The following is a 19,745-nucleotide window of genomic DNA, read 5'->3' as shown; positions in this document are numbered from 1 at the left end:
ACAACTGTCTAAAAGCTTCACAGTTCTGACCTCCCTGCTGAACATGTTCCAGGTCATAGTGAATTGTCTCTGTCGAAGCAAAAACACGCTCCTCTGTGTTTAGGCAGCTAACAAACAGCTTTATTAATTAATAAAGCACAGCATGAGCCAAACGTGGTCACAGCAGAGCCAGACCCAGTAAGGCTGCTAATACAATCAATCCTAGTATCTTTATACCCTTAGCCAAACAGTCTGACGTCAGGGCATCCAATTACAGAAATCCTCAATTAAATTTGAAAAAACCAAACCTTATCAACAAGATGGCAGACAGGTGCGAGGGAGTACATCTCCTGTCCCAACCAGCCTAATTAACACATACCAATAGCCCATCCTGTAGGCCTCTTCTCACGGGGTGACAGAAAGTTCACTCTGGTCTACGTGCTTGAGAGAAAAGCTGAAATGGTTTCTGATATACAAGATGGCTTCTAGCTAAATATGAAAATGGTTTCTACAGCTTCTACAACTCCCCCCTTTTAGCCTTTTAAAGGCTAACCTTGAAACCATTTTATACCTCCATTTTCCATTAAAGTATTTATGTACATTTCTTGTTCCTTTCTCTGCTCATCCTATTTTAACATCACGAGTTCCACATTCCCATTGGTAAGGGTCTGTCTTGTGTTTTCCAGAATACAAGAAATACAGCATTTGATTAGCAAGAAACAAAAATAGGCACAAAAGAATATAGCCAATACTAAAACTATTCTTTACAAAATCCAAGTTCCCACATGTCCAAACTAGCCTCCCAACTAATCCCAGAGGGTCCAGTCTTCCCCCTGCCTTAGGCGTTTCACAGTTCTTTTAATTTCTGAGGCATCTTCCTTTACTTCTTTTCTGGTGTCAGAAATATACTTACAGCATTTTCTTCTTACTAAGGCACAAACCCCGCTCTTACTAGCTAGGACATAGTCTAGGGCCATTCGGTTTTGGCTTTTTCTCACCCTGGCTCCTGAACCATTACATGTCCAGCAGTACTTTGCAATTGGGGTCAAGGCTAGGCGGATATACCCTGGGTTAGTAAACCCTTTATCCTGCCAAGTATCATTTGGCTTAGTTTACTAAACAGTGTGCCATTCATTTGAGTGTTGTTTAGTGGGACTGGAATTATTGGGATGCCTCCTTGTGAATGTACCGGACTGTGAGCACATATCCAGCAACCTGTAGAATTAAATTCTTGGGAAACTTGGTTCATTAAAAGCATAAACACATTTGAACCATATAGGTTATAACTACTAAATATTAAAAACAAGATTAAGCATAAGCTCAACATGAATTGTTTGTCCAGCCTCATGCTGGCTGTTCTTCAGGACTTCGTAATTTGCTTCACCTATCGCTGGCAGGTTCTTCTGGGCCGCAGCTGGTACCTTAGCCTTGGTCTCTCAGGCTCGTCTGCTTCTGGGCCTGGATTGCCGGTACCAAGCCTGTGCTGATCCTCGTCTACTTCTGGACCTGGGTTTCTGGTACTAGGTCTGTGGTGATTCCCATCTGCTTCTGGACCTGGGTCTCCGGTACCAGGTCTGCGGTGCTCCTTGTTGGGGACAACCTCTGTAGGGACTGGAACGGGTTTGCAGTGGGATGCGTGAATCCAGGTGGGCAATCCTTCGCACTTTACAGCAGTATGGGTGGTCAGAAGGACTTGGTAGGGATCCTTTCACCTGGGTTCCAGGGCAGTCTTCCTCTGGTGAACTTTCACGCAAACCCAGTCTCCTGGTTGTAGTTTAAGGCACGGCTCAGTCGGGGCCTCCTGGAAGGCGTCCTTAACCTGTGAATGATAAGACTGTACACACCTCATAAGTTCCTGGCAATACTTGACTATGCTTCTTTTAACAAGTGTGGCATCAGCCAGGTCAATTTCTGGGCTGCTTAACAGTCTCATAGGTTGGCCACATGCAATTTCATGTGGACTGAGTCCAGTTTTTTGATTAGGAGTGGCTCTCATGCTCATTAGGGCAATTAGGAGTGCTACTATCTATGTTAAGCCAGAGTTCTCACATATTTTAGCAAGTTCGTTCTTTAAAATCCTGTTTCATCTTTCTACTGTTTCTGCGCTCTCCAGGTGTCGTGCACAGTGCAGTGCTTGTCTGGTAGAGTAGTACTTTTCCAGTTTTTTTTGAACAATTTGCCCAGTAAAGTGGAGACCTTTATCACTGGAGATCACAAGGTGTATTCCCCATGATGGGATGTAATAATTTAGAAGTTTCTTAGCTACTGTGATGTCATCATGTTTCCTTCAGGGATAAGCTTCTACCCATCCCAAAAACAAGCAAACAATAACTAGCACATTATTCAAAAGATTGACATTTAAGCAATTGAATAAAGTCCATTTGTAAATTCAGAAATGGTCCCAAAGGCGGAGGTCTGGTTGCCGGAACTGTCTTTACAGGTTTACCCACGTTGTGGGCTTGGCAGACAGGGCAAGCCAGACAGTAATCTTTGGCTGCTTGGGAGAATTTGGGAGCAAACCAATTTTGTTTTAAGGATTGCTACCACCCCCCTTTTGCCAACGTGCGACAATCTAGGGAGCACGGGGGCAAGGTGAGGTAGCAAGACCACTGGGGCAACAATGTGGCCATCAGAGCTGCACCACAAGTGGTCTGGGCGCAAGGTGCACCCCGCCAGTCTCTACTCCTGCTTTTCTGATTCTGGGGCTTGGTTTCGCAGGAGGGCCAGTTCTGAAAGAGACGGCATAGGAGCTGGCGATGGTAGGAGAGAAGGGAAAAACAGCAGGTAGAGGAGCAGATTCCGCTACATTCCAGACAGTACAAACTGCATAGCCTGCTACTAAAACTCTACTAAAATTATAAAGGCAAGAACCATTTATATAAAGCACAATGTTAAGATTATTTAAGGGACTTAAATTATTCTTTCATTAAAACAACAATATTGTACACACAATGTTTGAAATACATATATCACAATTAAGACACACACAAGACAAATCTGGACAGAACACAGAACACAAACTTATTATGTCATGACACGGAACCATGGTTTGTTTGTTTGTTTTTTTTCTTCAGTTAATTTTCAGCTGATATTAGCACTTCTTGATGATCTGAAAGACAAAGAAAACATTTCTACCCACATTGGGGTGCTGCATTATATTTTAGAACACTTTTTCTTTACAGATTTTTGCTACTTTTTGATCAGCCTGATGTTACCCAATGGTATGCTTTTATTTTGAACACTAGCTTCAGAGGGTTTGAGTAAATTACTTCATTGTTTAATTATTAAGTTAAAGGTGGCATGCCTCAGTTTCCTTCTTGTACTGCAGACCAGGCTTTTTTTTTATTATTATTGCCACAAAAACTCTTAGAACAAGGTGCTTGCTAGTTACTATTCCAGCAAGCAAAAGGTTTTCCTTTCTTGAAAAGAATCACATGCAATGTTACAGACTTACTTATGGGGGACAGTGCTCCCCCCCTTCCAGAACAGACAGGCAGTTTGCAGACACGCACAACATTGGATCTGAAAGCAAGCCAAAAGTGCTATCAGCTCAGCCTTAAACAGAAACACTGTGAAGTTTCTGGGCTTGGATTTTTTTAAACAATAATTAGGTTCCTTGGAAGACACATTTAACCCTTAGGGTGCAGGTTTTACAAATTTACAATGTATAGATTCTATTCTTTTATGCGGTTAACTAATTAAGTTTCAGTAGAATTACTTATTTTCTCTTTAATAGATTTAACAAAGTGTCTGTAGCTAAATGTTTAACTTGACTGTTTCATTGCTAAGATGATTAAAAGAGGCTGCAAGAAACAAGGAGTCATTTCTTAAAGCAGGTTTGTTTGTTTTTTTCCTCCCCTTTAGGATTTGGAGGAACACTTTCCTTAAACTGTTAAACTTATTTTAAACTTTGTGTTTTGCTTTGGATCGGGCAAGTTTGTTACAGGAGCCCGTGTTTTCAAAGGGAAGAGCTAATTGCTTTCAGTTATTTTTCATGCTTCCTCTCTACCTGTGTATGCGTTATAAAGCGGGATAGAGGGGTGATGTTGTGCCAGATTTTCCCCCTAAGCTTGATTGATATGGGTGTGCCAACTGAGAATTTTATTTTCTTTTTTTTTCCACTTCTTATGCATTATTTTGGCACAGAGGTGCTGCAGCAACTTTTAAGTTACCTATATTACTGCAGGGCGGATTTTTGCTTTTCTGAGCTTCACTTTCATCCCTCAGGGCTTTAATTTTTCTTCTTTTCAAATTTGTTAAATGCTTACAGGTCCTTGGACCATTATGCATCTACAAGTAGTATACAGGGGTGCCTTTTGGCAGTGTGGGGGTGTTTAGACTAACCCCCACTTAAACTAACTTTACACACTCCAAAGAAAGAGTCTGCCGGGTCTAGAGTGTCAGACCTTAGCAGCTCATGAAATAAGGGGAGTCGTCACTCCCTCACATATCCACTGAGTCTCGAGGTTCAGCTGCCCCCCCCCCCCCCCCCTTGCGTTCAGAGCTCCCTCGTGGGAGAGCCCTGGTGCAGCTGGGATCAGCTCAAGTCTCAGACCTATGCAACGGCATTCATTCTTCACTCATTACATTCATACTCATTTTCCACACACATTTTTTTCTCCTTTTTCACATTTTTCCTATAGTTTCCACATCTAGATGCATCTTTATTTATTGTCTAGTTCCCATGGGTTTCTATTAAGCGACGCTGCCCAATGCTAATACTAGCTTCTCACAACTGTCTAAAAGCTTCACAGTTCTGACCTCCCTGCTGAACATGTTCCAGGTCATAGTGAATTGTCTCCAAAAAGATCCTTTGTGTTGTCTTTCCTGCTCTTAGTTGCAAAGGGAGAAAAAATGACACAGTACATGTGGTCACCCTGAAAATATCACACCAGGATGCAGAGCCTGATTTAGAATCCGTGGGTGATTAGGGTCCAGTTTGCAGGACTTCCCTAATGAGAGAGGAAGTGTGGCTTCTTGGATAGGGCACTAGACCGTGATACAAGAGACCTGGATTTTATTTCTGATTCTTCCACTCCCCTCCTGGAGCAAGTTACTTTACTTCTCTCTACTTCAGTTTCTCCCATCTGCAGAATGGAGGATAATGATACTTCTTTTGAGAGCTATAGATGAAAAGCACTGTGTAAGAGCTAGATTATTGATATTATTCTTTATTAACGTGGAACCACGGCACTGATTGGTGTTCTGCTAGCAGAGTGAAGGCCAGTGGGTTTACTGTATGCTAGCTCATTCTAAGAAAAGACTTAGCCATTGGCCCTTCATCCATAAATGATTTACCATATAAAGAGTATAACAGGCCTGCTGACTGATCCCCCAGAAACATGTGAGTGGGGAAAGAAGCTATTGTGTGGCTATTGAGGGGGCAGGGAGAATGAGGAAGGGAAAAGTTGAAGTAGCCCATCACTTATGAGCAGTGTTACAGCTCCCCCTCCCAAAAATATACCTGCTCAGCCCTCATGAGCAATCTTACTATTAAAAAAAAAGATGGACATACGACAGATCAATGCTGTGAGCCTAGTACTGATCTCATTTACACCAGTGTTAATCCACTGCCATCAGGAAAATTGTTCTTGATTTATACCACTGTAAGAATGAAGAGACCCAGGGATAAAATTGAATTAAGAAACATTAATGTATCAAGCTCAGGTTTCAAAACAGAAACAGGCTAATGTTTTTTAAAAAAAATCACCAAAATCATCTTGACACCATCTCTTTAAATCCTGAAGTAAATACACACTTTAAAGATGTCAACACTATTTTTAAAAAGTATACACGCCAAGACTAGCGTTATATAACCTGGAGATGATGAGCTGCTTAATCATAGTGATTTGGCTTGTGCTTAAACACTATCATGCAATGAAGATGAATCACATCTTTAGAAACTGTTCATTTCAAACCAGTTTAAAGGGCAGGAGAGGCAACCTTGAACTTAGATGTGGTTAATTAACACCCCGTGTACAGCAAAATCAATGGCTGAGGTATCTGACTTGTCATTGACAACGAGCAAAAAACCTTCAGTGTTGAAACATGCAAGAGGCATTCTTTTCCATGAAAGAAAAATATCCAATGACTCAGTCAGCATCAGTGGTGAAAGAAAGCGGGTGCGCCCTGGTGCGCAGCTCCGACAAGTGCTGGCTGAGCTGTGGCAAAAGCCGGTAGGGAGCTATTTAAACAGCTGGAAGGGACCCGCGTTGCAATAGGACAGCACCTCTAAAAAATTTTAAGTTACTTTCACCCCGGTCAGCACAGAACACACTCAACTTCTCTCAGCGTGAATAGTGTTCAGACCATGACTCAATCTAGATTCTGTCTGTGCTGCTCCAGTTTGCTAACGGAATGGGACAATTCTGAAAGGGGTGGGACAAAAAGCTGGTCCGTGGCTATTTAAAAAACATGAGCAGCATCAGTTTGTGCATACATCTCTGAAAGAAATAACTGACTTCTAGTGGATCTGTTTCATGGAGCCACAGGATTGTTTATTTCCAACTATTTGCAACTGATGGCTTTCGATTCATGAAAAGTTAATGATTATCATAAAACTCATACTGGAAAGTGCATTTCTTATTATTTAACTGTCTTTTTAGTCTTTTGTTTCAAATGACTCAGACATTCAGCCAGGAAACAGAAAAAATGAGGTGATTTAGATGACAAACCATGCAACTTAGATGATGGATGAATGAAATGAATGCATTCATATGTAATCCAGAGGCTCAAAACTACTCATCCAAATCATTTAGGGCTTAACTGAGGCTTTGTGGAGAGCACTAAGCCAGGTGCAGCATGTTGTGCTGGCCCTGGAATAGGCTGGAACGCAGATTGTGACTAAGGGTATATTCAATACGTGGAGCTGGGGGGGGGGGGGGGGAACCAGCTCACGTAAACACACTTGCACTAGTTCTCATCAAGCTAACACAGTAAACAACACTGGAGGCTAGCTGGAGGAGCACAGGCAGTGGCAGCATGGGCTAGCCATGTTGGGTACAAATGCACCTCAATCCCATGGATATATGTCATCAGCCCAGCCAGCCTGTGTCACAGCTTGCCACAACTCAAGCTATCCTGGCCACCCTACTATTTTTAATGCTAGCATGATGAGAGCTTGAGTGAGCATGTCTATAGAAGCTGGAGAGTACACCCCCAGCTTACAAGTATAAACAGCTTCTGAGTTACGACCCTATGAATTCTTCCTTGTTCCAAGGGGGAAGTATCCTGCTCAGAGTATAGATCTGGAGACCTGAATTCCTCCTGTTGCACTGGCAAAGCTCCACTAGATGGAACATTGTAGAGTGGGGTGCCAAGGCTCTGCATACTTGCTACCCCACCCTGCCCATTCCCACCCACTTATGCAGGGCAGGTGCACGTCCCATCCCCCTGAAAACTGCTCTCCTTTCCATGATATGAGCAGCTGGTGGGAGAAACATGTACTGCTTCCTGTGGCTATACAAAGCAAGACAAACAACCTAATTCTCTCTAAACACCCAAGCTGGTAAAATAAAATCCAATTAGTTTGATTTTGAAAATTACAAGATGTCAGGGGTTCATCCAAAATTTGTTTGACAAAATTAATTCACTGAAAATAGAAAAATAAGAAAATGTCAACACACTCTAGTAAACATCTAAAAACAACACAAACATTTAAAAAACAGCAAGTTGAGATTATCAAAAATTTGCTAGCCAATAAATGATAGATTGATAACAAAACCTTTATGTGTCCAGTAAAAGGTGAATGTATATCTTAAAGCATATACTTTGATGATCCAAGGTAAATTTCCAAAGCTAGTAACAGACAGTGTCATGTGACCTCTACTAATGTTCAAGGGAATACAGGCAGTCCCCGACTTATGCGGATCCGACTTATGTCGGATCCGCACTTACGAACAGGGCTTTTCTTGCCCAGGAGCTCACGGGCAGCGGGTCGCCGCCCGTGTCCTCCAGGGCGAGAAAAGCTTCTCCCGGTCCCCCTGGTCTGCTGGGGGGGGGTCCAGCAAATCCGCTGGACCCCCCCAGCAGACCAGGGGGACAGGAGCAAAGCCGCTCAGGCGGCGGGGGTCCCGCTGCCTGGGCGGCTTTGCTCCCGGGCAAACGAGCAAAGCCGCCCAGGCAGTGGCTTTGCTCGGGTCTCCCTGGTCTGTTGGAGGGGGGGAGGAGGCGCAGCTAGTGCACCCCCCCCCCCCCCAGCAGACCAGGCTTTTGTTGCGGGATGCCTCGGGTAGAGCAGCTGGGGTGCTGCCGGGTTGGTCCTGTGGGAACCTACCGGGCAGCACCCCAGCTGTTCTGTCCCAGGCTCCAGATTCAGCAGCTGTTGAAACTGATCAGGCTGATTCCAGGAAGCTGGGGGCAGAGCAACTCTGCCTCCGGCTTCCTGTAGTCAGCCCCTAGTCAGTTTCAGTGGCAGCAGCTGAATCTGGGGCCAATTCCAACTTACATACAAATTCAACTTAAGAACAAACCTATAGTCCCTATCTTGTACGTAACCCGGGGACTGCCTGTAATTATTTTCTTGGGCACTGAAAATGGAAAATGAGAACTTAGATGAAATAAGAACAGATCTGCACTTTTTGCCAAACGTCAACCAAATGTATCTTGCCATTTTAAAACCACGGTTTGTTATTCTTTATTTTGGCTTCCCTGCTGGCCCTTGTAGTAAGATGAGAGCATGAGACATAAGACCATATAGCACCAGCCTGATCTGAGGCCTGAGGCCTAGCTAACAATGGACAAAACATTGCGAACATAAAGCAAAGCTAAACTGTGAGAAAAAGCAGACCCCTGTTCACAGACCTTGGCATGAGCAGGGCTGAGACTAATTGGTAATAGGTCCAGTGCTGAGACTAACTGGTAATAGGGACTTATCATGAGTTGTAAACACACAGATCATTGAAAAAGACCATGGTACCCACGCCTCATAAATGCCAACTCAGGTTCAGGTAATGGTCTAAGATAACAACCGGATGGATGTTTACTTCCCACAAATATCAACTCAGGTTCAAGAAAATGTTGAGGTTGATACATAATGGATGTAGATGGTCTAATCAGATCACAAGGCACAAGGTGATTGGTGGTAACCTGGCAAGATCAGAGGGTGGCAACCTCACACGTCAGCAGTGATGTGTTTTTACCTGTATATACAGTGGTGTCTTGGGGGGACAGTCTTCGAACAGCCTCAGTGGGTATGACGAGGTGTACCAACTCTACACTGGCAGTGGAGGGGTTAACCAGGCTTGCTGGGCTGAGAAGGCCCCTCCCCCAAGGCCCTGCTGGGCATGCTCCAGGTGCAGGGTCAGTATAAAGGCTGGTGGAGCAGCTCAGTCAAGGTTGACTACTGAAGGGGAAGGTGCTCCTGCCAGAGCCCAAGAACAACCTTCCCCGTGGGACCAGCCAGAGCTGCGACACGAGCTGGAGCTGCTGCCACACGAGCCAGAGTTTCTGCACGAGCCAGAGCTGCTGCAGCTGCCACCACCACCACAGCCACAGACCACTGCCACAGCCGCTGCGCCCACTGCTACTGCTGCGCCAACTACAGCAGCCGCACCAGCTGCCACCGCCATGCCAACTGTAGCCACTCACACCACAGCATTCGCTAGTCCAGGTGGGGATGGGGCCAGCCAGTAGATGGGGGTAGGAAGTAGCCCAGGGCTGGGAGCAGGAGGTAACCTGGAGAACTCGGCTTGCTTTGGGGGCAACTCCCTGCTGAACCAGTGGTGGGAACCACCCACCGCTCATAGGGCCCTGGGCTGGGGCCCAGTGGAGAGAGAGGGCCCAGAACCCCCTACCCTTGAACCTTCAAAAAGGGGCATTATAGACTCGGCTGCTGGGCCATATTCACCCCTCAGACAGAGGGCATTATAGACTCGGCGTTGGGCCATATTTGCCCCAGATGGGGTATTATAGACTAGGCTGCTAGGCCATATTCACCCCAGATAGGGGGGAGTTATAGACTTGGCTGTTAGACCATATTTACTCCCAAACAGGGGGCAGTACAGACTCGGCCACTGGGTCATATTATTCCCAGGTAGGGGGCAGCATAGACTTGGCTGCTGGGCCAGATTTACCCCCCTCCCCCCAAGGAGCACAGGGAGCATGAAAGTGGTCTATTGTTTTGAGTCATTTCATTGTTTAGGTAGTGGTTCAGTAGAGTCTACTGACAACTATTACTGTACTTCGCTTAACAATAAATCTGGCCTGGCACCTTCAATCCTTATCTCATTTGTGGTCTTTGGGGGCTCTCTTGGGGTCTACTGTGAAAACTAAGTGCATAAGTCTACACGGCACACATCACTGAGCACACATGCAAGCAGCCTTCTGGTTATCATCATCGATAGAGTCAGAGACGTGTGAGGACATCGCAACAGTAAATCCTGGCACCAGTTAACCAACAGCATTTCTGAATGGCTGCCTGAATAACTACAGCCCTAAGAAGTATCTGAACTTTTTGGTTTGCTTCTCTGAACTCTGGCATCCATTCTAACTAGTCCTAAACAAATCTGCTAAAAGACAGGGATGTCCATCGCCTGGGAAGTTTCAGTATTTTGGAAATGGTTTTAGTCCTGAAGCAGGAAAAATGAAAGGTAAAATACTAAACATTTCCATGCAATGAAAAGCGCCAACAAATTTAAAATCAGAAATGTCAAAATGCACCAGTCTGACATTTTCAATTGAAATAAAACGTTCCCCCGTTCTCTCAGATTGCAAATATTATGGTAAATGAATCTTGGGGACTTTCATACCTGTGTGCAATATTAACAGATGTATTTGTTTGCTCTGTTCCGCTGTGTAGAGAAGACTGGCAGCACAACTGTTCGGTTATGATACTTGATGTAAATTGAGAGACCATTAGTGAGCCATTTGGAATTTTTATAATTGGATGATTGTTGCAAAACCACAGTTTGCTTCTAATGTGCTTTGTCCTTTGACGGAGTAATTCAGAACTACACAGCATGGTGAGCAATTCACATCTTTTTGTTACAAAGCACTTAGCAAAATGGTCTGTCTTACGCACGCATGCCTAACTGACATTTTGCTAACTGTTCCCAATAATGAATTATTGATAGCGAATATAGGTGAATGCATATGTAAAACAAAAATTCCTTGAAGGAACTAAAGATTGAAGTCCAGTATCTTTCCATAGGGCATAGGTCCACAGTATGAGCAATGGCGCTGCAAACTTCTCTATATCATTCTCCACACCCCTTATCTGAAATAAGGGGACTCCAGGAAACCCCATAGGTGTCCTGCTGGCTGCTCAGTTCACACTCCTCAGGACTCTATAGTTCCTCTTCCCCTGCAGCCCTTAAAGCTGCGGACACGGGGAAAAGGGCTTGTGGCAAGAAGCTGGACCTGACAGCCTCCAGCCACACTGCTGCTGCCACAGCATGACATCTGGCCAGCATGGCAGACCCTTGAGCCTCCCAAGATCCACTGCCTGTTTGAGGGAGCAGTCGGGGAAGGAAGAGGCTGGAGTTTCTGAACATGCTGGCATCGTGCGCCTTCCCTGACCAACCGACGAACATGTTCAAAAACTGGCTGCGATGGTTGATGAAGGTCTGCAGGACCAAGGAAAAATAGACCTTGTGGTTAATGTACTGAGATGCCCGGTGGTCAGGGGCACGGGTGAGGATGGGGATGCCGTCAATAGCTCATGGCGGCAAAGCCAGCAATGATGGGGTCCACATTGCCGAGGCAGATAACCCTGTGCAGCAGGACGGTGTTGATGGCCCTCACCACCTCCAGAAGGAGACAAACAGAATCAAAGGGGTGCCAGGACCCTTGGGAAGCCCCTGAGCCCTCCCACTCTCCATCCCCTAAACACCCCAGGAGCCGCCCCCTATGTAGTCCAGCCCCTCCCCCCGCAGCAGGGCTGTGTGAGGGCAGGACTGCAGAACTGCCTGGATATGGGGGATTTCCCACTCCACCTCGCATCGCCAGCTCCCCTTTCCCTAGGGTTCCCCTTTCCAGTACTCCCCCCCCTCCGGGACTGCAGCCCGAGAGCACCAAACCTGCATGATGAGGGCCCCAATGGTTGACTTCCCCACGCTGAACTCATTCCTGATGGATCAGTAACCGTCAGGCATGGTGAACTTCCAGATTGCAATGGTGACCCAATTCTCCAGAGGGATGGCAGATTGCATCTATATGTCCCATCATGTGAAGGCAGGGGCGAGCTAGGCACACTGCTCCAGGTATGTCTCCTTCCTCATACAGAAGTTCTGGAGCCGTTGCTGGTTATCCCACCGCTACATCATGAGCCAGTCCCACCAGTCGGAACTGATGTCCAGCTGCCGGAAGTGGCGCTACACAGTGGGGTGCATCTGAAAGAGCTGTGCTCCCATACACATGTTGAGGGTCTCCTCAAGCAGCACGGAGTCATGTTCCTGCAGGGCCTGGAGGGCAGCCTGCAGAAACTGCAGCATGACAGTCAAGGCTTGTCGTGTGCCCAGAAGCAGCTCTGGCTCCATAGCAGGGAGTGCTGTGGTGTCCAAAAACAGGGCAACTAAAGCATGCAGTGGAGATGCTTTGCTTTCCCTCAATGAGATAGGCAAGCAGGAGAAGAATATAAGAAATGGATGTACAGGGTGTCCTTTAAATACCCGTCTCAGGACGCTGACCTAATGCCCTGCTAGAACTGGTTCTGGGTAGCCTTAAATGCAAGAGAGCATTCAATCAGTGTGGATTCTCTATTTCAAAATAGCAAATCGTTATTTCGATGTGCTTTTTGTGTGCACATGCGCTATTTCAAAATAAGCTATTCTGGAAGCTATCTGAAATAAGCATTCAGTGTGATAAGATTGGAATTCCCATTGGCCGGGAAGCCCTTGGCTGTGGCTGAGTTCTGAGGCCACCAGCCAGGGTAAACAATTATGTTTGTGATGTAATTAGTAACATAAACATCTTCCTATTACCAACACAATTATTTTCTGTTTGGATTGTGGTAGTACCTAGAGGGCCCAGATTAGGGCCCCATTAGGCTAGGCATTGTACATACATATACTGAAAAGATAGTCTAAGCCCCCAAAGACCTTACAATTAGAGGCTATGTCTAAACTATGCAGAAGATCAGTGCTACTGCAGTTGATCTTTTGGGGTTCAATTGAACAGGTCTAGTGAAGACCTGATAATTTGAACTGAGAGGGCACCCCCCACAGCACCAGAAGTCCTGCTGCTCAAGAGGTGTAAGGGAAGCTGATAGGTCATGTGTTCCCATCGACCTCCCACTGTGTGGATGGCACAAAAACACGCTTTAAGGTACGTTGACTCCAGCTACATAATTAATGTAGCTGGAGTTGTGTATTTTAAGTTGCCTTTCCCCTTTAGTATAGACCTGGCCTAAGAGACCTAAATTTGGGCTTCTAAATAAGGCACCAAGTGGCAGATTTTTAGCCACTGCTGATTCTGGCTCTCACGTGAATGATAAACATCTCAATGTCATATTGAACCAGTCCTCAGAGCCATCCACTCCACTGTAAAAAGTAGGGATGTTTTAATATTGTAATTTAAATGATTAACTAATAATCTTGGGCTTAACAATTCATCACAATGACTATATGCATCCCTCCCTTGCTGCTTCTGATACAGGGGATGGAGGGAAGTGGGAATTGGTGCTCATGGGGAGCCAGCTTTTAAGGAGCAGGCTCCTCATGCATGCTGATCCTATAGAGGCAGCAGCGTGGGGGGCAGGCAGCAGCCAATGCTCTGGGAGATCCACCTTAAAAGCTGACTCCTCACGAACACTGGATCCTGCAGAGAGGTCTCTCCCCTCCCTCCCCCAGCTGCTGCCTCTCTAAAGGATTTAGCGGTGTGAGGGGAGGGGGACAGACAGGAGTCGATACACACAGGGAGCCGGCTTTCAAGCTGCCTGCCCACCATGCTGCTGCTTCTTTAACCTGGCTTTCTCCTCCTCCGCCCCTTGACTCACATGTAAATGTGCAACCGCTAAAATTTCAAGTGGGTTACATGTTTACACAAAACTCCCATGCCTAGTAAAAAGGTTTCTAAGATCAGATGATGCCCACTAGGAATGGGAATCTCATCTATTGCAAATTGTTACTTTTCTAAATTATTCTTCTCTTCTAGGAGAACCTACACAAATCAATCATGTATTGTGTGTAACAGCTTCAGCAATTATGAATATTTCAAGTTTACAGAGTAGACCTTGATGTAAAGAAGCAATAGGAACTTTCAGCTGTTTCTGCCTAGGGGATCCGAGAAAAGGTAGGGAAACATGTGGTCAGAGGATAACTCATCAACTTATCAGAAAACACTGAGTAAATGATCAGTTCTGCTGGAAGAAAACACCTACAGAAAAGCTGCTGCCATCTCCCTCTGCCAGAGGGTTCATTACTAACATGGGGCTTGATTCTGATCTCACACTGGTGACTCCATTGACTCCATGGACTTATTCCTGTCTTACACCAGTGCTAGTGAACTCAGAATTGAGACCATTAGAAACATCAGAAAAAATATCAGTTATTGGTTCACAATCTTGGCCAGCGCCTCAGCAAGGATAAACAGCATAAATTGATATTGATCGAGTTTTGCTGATTTATCCCAAGAAGGATCTGACCTCCCATCTTTAAACACAGGTTTCTCCCATAATAAAAAGTTACTCCTGAGAAAGCTTATTTAAGTTAGATGACAGATAATCTCTGTGGGTACATCTACACAGCAGGGCTAAAGTCGAATTAAGCTATGCAACCTGAGCTATGTCAATTAGCGCTGTCTACACAGCAGGAAGTCGAAGGAAGAACATTCTTCCTTCAACTTCACTTATTTCTTGTAAAATGAGGATTATAGGACTCAGAAAAAAAAGTCCTCCAGCTTGCCATTATTTTGAAATAATGGGTTGCAGTGTAGATACACTCTTTCTTATTCTGGAATAATGCTGCTGTGTAGACACAGCATGTGGCGGCGTCTAGATTGGCATGATTTTCCGCAAATGCTTTTAACGGAAAAGTCTAGACACAGCCTGTGTGATCACATCAGCACCTAGCAACTTCAGATGAAATATCCCAGCAAGACAGACACAATTTTGTTCTAGTCAGCAGGAAAGCTACCTCTCAGTAGATGTATGATCCATCCCCAACGTCACCCAAGCACTCTGAGGATTTTATGTACACTGTAAGGCCCAGTCTGCAGTCAGATTGTCCATAGCCTTTGTTACTATTTCTTTCAGTGAACAAAATGTGCCTGCAAATAGATTACAATCATTTGTCTTTTGACTCAGTCAGAAGTAATCCATCTACCTCAGCAATCCTTTTCACTTTTGCTTTTGGTGGATATTGGAGAAATGTTTGTTTCTCCATGGATTATGTTCTGATCTCTAAAATAATCTTTTATAGTGAGTAGCTAAAAGCAAATGGATCATATTTATGTGGTGGTACTCCTGGCGGGATCTGCAAATATAAAATGTCACAGGGCCAATCATGCCAATGAAATATAATTCCTTCATTGTCTAACATCACATACTCTTATAACACAGGAGAAAAAACAACTTTTGTTCTGGAATTTGGATTCTTCTGCTTTGTAATTTTCTGCAGCTTTGAGGTTCCTGTTGGTATTTTAGAAATACTTTAGGCAGGTATAAAGATAAAATAGATGACAATTACCCAGTTAGCCCCCTACTACCAAACTTCCTTTGAGGACAGAGAGGGAAATTTATCTCTCATATGCCCTGCCCATCACTGTAGTACTTGATCCCTTTCCAGCAGTGTTTCCCTTCAAGCTTACTTTTTCCCGACCTTTGTTAGGTTGTTTTCATGTGATCAATTTCCTTTGCAATATTATTGCTAGTTGTAATAGCAGAGTAGCATCCAATATTAGGGTGTGTTTAGACTACAGGGTTTTTTCGGCAAAAGTGGATTTGTCGACAAAACTATACACTGTGTCTACAATGTCGACAGAACTCAGCAGTTTTGGCAACGATGGTAAACCTCATTCTACGAGGAATAACACCTTTTGTTGACAGAGTTCTGTCAACAGAAGGCATTATTGCATCTACACTGTCCTTTGCATCTACACTGTCATGTTGACCAAGTGGCTTGCTTTGTCGGCAGAACTGGATGTAGTCTAGACACTCTTTGTTGACAGAAGCTTTGTCAACAGTATCAGTCGACAAAACTTCTGTCGACAAAAGCCTGTAGTCTAGACATACCCTTAGGGACCTGTTGTGCAAGGTCTCTCAGGAGCTAACAAGTTAGATAGTCATGATGTAGCAGTGGCTGGTAGCAACCAAAGGGAGGGAAATGGGGAAGGGATGGAAAGGAGAAGTTACATGGTTGCTCAAGTTTCTAATGTGCTCTGATTCAGCACTATGAACACAAGTTCCGAGGCATAGAGAGGGTGTTATGAGCCCAGAGGTGAAGGCAAAAATTGCGCCCCCCACCGCCACCACTGTGTGGCAGGACCCCGAACCTGGCACACGTCTGAACCTGACCCTGGGGGGAGGGGATCTTGTACCACGTCTCACCCCACCCGCACACACTAACCCTCCAGCAGAGATGAAAGAGGATCAGGCTGGGGGCAGAGAAGCAGGGAGGAGGCGGCTCCAGCTGGCAGCGGTGGGCAGAGGAGGAGCAGGCGAGCGGAAGGATGACAGGGGGAGTGGAGGGAGACTAAATTGGCGCCCCATTAACATGGCACCCGGGGGCAACTCCCTCCCCGTGCCCTCTTCAAAACACCACTGTAAATAATCCAACTCTAAGGATATTTATTGTTTAATGAATTACTTATTTTACTAACTACAGACAAATATAAATTATAAAGTTTTTGTGGCTTATATTCTGTTAAATAATTTTTCTCTTTAATTTGTTCATATCCTGTTCTCATTAGGTTCATGTCTTTTACATAAAAAATGTTAAATTCTTAAAATATGTAAGATTTATAAAACACAAGAGATAAATGTTATACAACCTAAATATGAATTTCATCACTATACGTCAATCAAAGTATTCAAAACCACTGTTATAGCAAACGAGTAACTCATTGCTTTAATGAATAAAAGGTAAAAAAGATGATGAGCATATCAAATTTATTGTAAGCAATTTGTAATGCTTCCTAACTGCCTAGTTACTTACCTAATTAACATAATTGTTTTTCATACAGCGATAAACTACGTGAGTGTTATGAATGTAAGAGATTCGCTTACATGTTAAAATAACACAGAAAAACTTTTAAATAAAACTAACACACAACATGAGAATTGCCCTCACTTTCTTGAAGACACTTGAAGCAAAAAGTAGCCTAAGGCTGAGGATAAGCATGGCTTTCTGTCTGCCATGAGGACTTTTTCCCTCAAGCTGCCATGAGATTCTGTCTTTAAGTAAAGGAGAGAGGTCTCTCTGAGCTACTCTTCCAAATTTCACACAAGCCATTCAACTGAAGCCATAGATATCAAGATTCAAGGCCAGCCTTGCCTTGAGCAGACTGCCTTGCCATGTATTCACAATCACAACATCCGAACATGTATAAGATTTTTAGTTGAGAACGCCATGTTAATCCCAAGTCTCTGTTATGACTGGGAGATGTGGGTGACCTATAGAAAACACCAGCATTTTCTTTAGAAAATCCACAACAAAATGTGGGGGGATCGATCACCTTAGTAATATCAACTCCTTTAGAATTGAGATTCTGATTATTCAGCACCAGCTGAGGTAGCGTGGGCATTGAATGCCCACGTCTGATATATTTTACCAAAATTCTTGCGTGCCCAACTAGCCAAAAGGAGAAAGGAAACAGAGAGGCCAAAAGAAATGGTACAGAGCAGTGTTTCCCAAACTTTTTTTATAAACTTCAGAGGGGTAGCTGAGTTAGTCTGTACAGGAAAAACTTAAAAAACAACAAATAGTCTAGTAGTGCTTTACAGGTTAACAAAACATGGTGATGGTATCATGAGCTTTCATGGGCAAAACCCACTTCTGCCCACGAAAGCTCATGATACCATCTACATGTTTTGTTAATCTTTAAAGTGCTACTAGACTATTGTTTTTTAAGTTTTTCTTTTTGTTATAAAGTACCTTTAAAAAAAAAGTACACCCAATGCACCCACCCCTCCCCCAAAGCCAGGCACCCTCACCACCCCCCCATTCCAATGCCCCCAACTCTCTCCGAGAGCCAGGGTATGTCTACACTACCCTCCTATTTCAAAATAGGAGGGTAATGTAGGCATACCGCAATTGCAAATGAAGCCCGGGATTTGAATTTCCCGGGCTTCATTTGCATAAGTGGGGCGCCGCCATTTTTAAATCCCCGCTCGTTCGAACCCCGTGCCGCGTGGCTACACGCGGTACGAACTAGGTAGTTCGAACTAGGCTTCCTAGTTCGAACTACGGTTACTCCTCATTCCACGATTTGATAGCAACATTCAACTTCTTGAAGGGAGGTTCCAAAGAGGATGGAGAGAGGCTGTTCACAGTAGTGACGGCTGGCAGAACAAGGAGCAATGGTCTCAAGTTATAGTGGGAGAGGTCTAGGTTGGATATTAGGAAAAACTATTTCACTAGGAGGGTGGTGAAGCACTGGAATGGGTGACCTAGGGAGGTGGTGGAATCACCATCCCTAGAGGTTTTCAAGTCTTGGCTTGACAAAGCCCTGGCTGGGTTGATTTAGTTGGGATTGGTCCTGCCTAGAGTAGGGGGCTGGACTTGATGACCTCCTGAGGTCTCTTCCAGCTCTATGATTCTATGAAAACACTAAATCATTATCATGCCACTTGTCCCTTAGTCACTCTACTTCCTTCCCTACCCCTAGAGCCTGCAGCCCTCATTCTTTAGTTACTCCCTACCTCTAACACGAATCTGTAGTGTGTTCGCAGTATCACAAAGTGGACTCAAGAGTGTCTGGGGCTGAGGGAGTGTTAGATCCCCTTTCGCTCATCTGCTGCTTACTGGCTACATCAAGACTGGCATGATTTTCCGCAAATGCTTTTAACGGAAAAGTTTTCCGTTAAAAGCATTTGCGGAAAAGAGCGTCTAGATTGGTACGGACGCTTTTCCGCAAAAGCACTTTTTGCGGAAAAGCGTCCGTGCCAATCTAGATGCGCTTTTCTGCAAAAAAGCCCCATTTTAGCCATCGGGGCTTTTTTGCGCAAAACAGTACTGTGCTGTCTACAGTGGCCCTCTTGCGCAAATGATTTGCGGAAGAGGGCTTTTGCCTGAATGGGAGCAGCATAGTATTTCCGCAAGAAGCACTGATTTCTTACAGTAGGAAGTCAGTGTTCTTGCGGAAATTCAAGGGGCCAGTATAGACAGCTGGCAAGTTTTTCCGCAAAAGCAGTTGATTTTGCGGAAAAACTTGCCACTCTAGACACAGCCACTGAGTTCAAGGATTAGTAGTGTAAGAGCCTGGAATGGACATGGTAATGCCTAGTGGTCAGAGCTGGAATCAGGAGTCCAGGGCAGGGCTGGAGCAAGGCCGCAGCAGGACAGCAAGGACAGCAGGGCTACAGTAGACTAAAGCCTGGGGAATCTGTTGCACCATCAGGCAGGAGAAAGTTCCGTGCCTTGGAGTGACATTGAGCAGACTGAGCTCCTGTTCCTCGTGTGTGGCTTATATAACTGATATGGGAGACACCTGATCAGTCCCTTTCTTGGGCTTAGCCCAGGAATGACTCTTCACTTTATACAACATAGGCACCAACTCTGTGGGTGCTCTGGGGCTGGAACACTTACAGGAAAAAACAGCAGATGCTGAGCAACTACTGGCAGCCCCCTGATCAGTGCCTCTCCCGCCCTTCCAGTGCCACCAGTCTGCTG

Source organism: Pelodiscus sinensis, chromosome 13 (genome assembly GCF_049634645.1).
Source record: "Pelodiscus sinensis isolate JC-2024 chromosome 13, ASM4963464v1, whole genome shotgun sequence".
Lineage (NCBI taxonomy): Eukaryota > Metazoa > Chordata > Testudines > Trionychidae > Pelodiscus > Pelodiscus sinensis.
This window is presented reverse-complemented; position numbering follows the sequence as displayed.